This window comes from Triticum dicoccoides, chromosome 1B (genome assembly GCF_002162155.2).
Source record: "Triticum dicoccoides isolate Atlit2015 ecotype Zavitan chromosome 1B, WEW_v2.0, whole genome shotgun sequence".
Lineage (NCBI taxonomy): Eukaryota > Viridiplantae > Streptophyta > Magnoliopsida > Poales > Poaceae > Triticum > Triticum dicoccoides.
Window position 1 is genome coordinate 92,649,228 of NC_041381.1, and position 1,878 is coordinate 92,651,105.

Genomic DNA, 1,878 nt, shown 5'->3' on the forward strand with positions numbered 1-1,878 from the left:
GGCGGCGTTGATGGCGGGGGCGGGGGCGGCGTTGAATCTGGGGTCGGGGCGGCGTAGAGGGTGTGCGGAGAGCGCGCGGCGGCCGACGAGCGACGGCGGCGGCGAGAGTGGAGAGTTGGATTTGGGGGAAGTGGTCGTGGGGAAGGACGAACCCCGTGGTTAAGTCAGAAGTAGCAGTAGCGCGTTCCAGGAAGAACGCTGCTGCTACGTTAGCTACAGCGTGTTCTGAGATACACGCTACTGCTACTCCTTTCTCTTTTCCCCTTTTTCATTTAGTTTTCTTCACATTTTATTTTTTTCCTTTCACCTTATTCTATTTCTTTCATTTTCAATTACCTTTCTATTTTCTTTCCATTTAATTTTATATCCTTTAGCAGTAGCATGTTTAGATTAAAACGCGCTGCTACAAATAAAGTAGCGGTAGCGCGCTTCGTTATTGGTCGCTACTACTATGTGTAGCCTATCGGCTAAGCCGTGGGAATTTTAGTAGTAACGTGTTTAGAGCAAGACGAAATCCAAGCAAACTTTTAATAAATCCAAGCAACCCTTTCGTAAATCCAAGCAAGCTACTGCTAGAACTTTATCTGCAGCGCGGTTTTCTCAGGCGCGCTACTGCTACTTAGCACCAGCGTGCTTTTTTGACCCTCGCTACTGCTAAAATTCTGTGTATAAGGTTTTCCCTAGTAGTGTCGTGGCTACCGTGCGCATGCGCATCCTGAAGTCGGAGGCGAAGGCAGCCCGGCGCGAGCGGCTACGGTGGAGCCTGGCTCTTCCCGCCAATGCGTATGGTCCATCCCCGTCGACCCGGAGGAGGCCCTCCTCCGCTACATCATGCAGCGGTCCCTGACCACGGTAGAGACCGACGCGCGGCGCCTCTGGCGCAAGAACGCAAAGGCTCTGAGCGCCCCGAGAGGAAGAAGGACTTCGCCAAAAGGAGCACCAGCGCCTCCTCCACCGCCCCTCCGAGTACATCCCCTCGTCGGAGGAGAGCAACACCACCACGAACGATGACAACGCTCCCGACGCGGACGCCTACATGGAGGAGATGGACCGCCGTGTTGCTGACCGCAAGGGCAAGGGCCCGGCCAGGAAGTGGTGAATTCCGGCCAGCCTGAACTGGCAAGGGCCCGGCCAGGAAGTTCATCCAAAAGGGGTGACGGAATGACCTACAACCGCTGCGCCCTCCGAAAACTACCCACCACGATCTTAGGTTCCGATCCTCCGAGTACCAAGCAGCACCTCCAGGAAGGGAACGACGCCGACGACGCTGCTGCCCGGACGAATCCTAGGGTTTCCCCCGGCACACGGAGGGTAGAGGGGAATGAAGACCACCGGCACCCTCCAGGGAGGAATGGTGGCACCCGCAGGCGTCACCGCATCAAAGCCGGAAGATCCGGCAAGGATTTCTCCCAGCTCCAAACCCCACCGCCCAACCGGATCGAAGCCAACCACCCAGCTCGCCGTCGACCACCTTGCGCCACCACGGTTGCGCCACCACCCATGCCGCCTCACTGCGAACGCCACCACGAGGCCAAGAGACCTGAAGAGAAACACCAAACGATGAAAGCAGCGGCACCGCTACCGAGCAGGAGGGACACACCTCCCCCGCCAACGTGTGCCCCAGCACCGTCGCGGTCGCCGGCCGGACGCGGCAGCGGGGCACACCAGGCCACCCCTGGCCCGGCCGGACCCAAACGAGCCCACAAAGCCCCGCCGCCACGCTGTAGCAATTCGGTATCCGCGTCGCCAGCCCGCCGCCGCTCGCCGCCACGCCCCGGCCTCCTGGAGGTCACGCTGCAGGCTCACCCCGCTGCCGGCCCACTCGGGCCCAGATGGGGCCCGAAGGGCCCAGATCTGGGCCGAGCGGGCGCCGCCAGG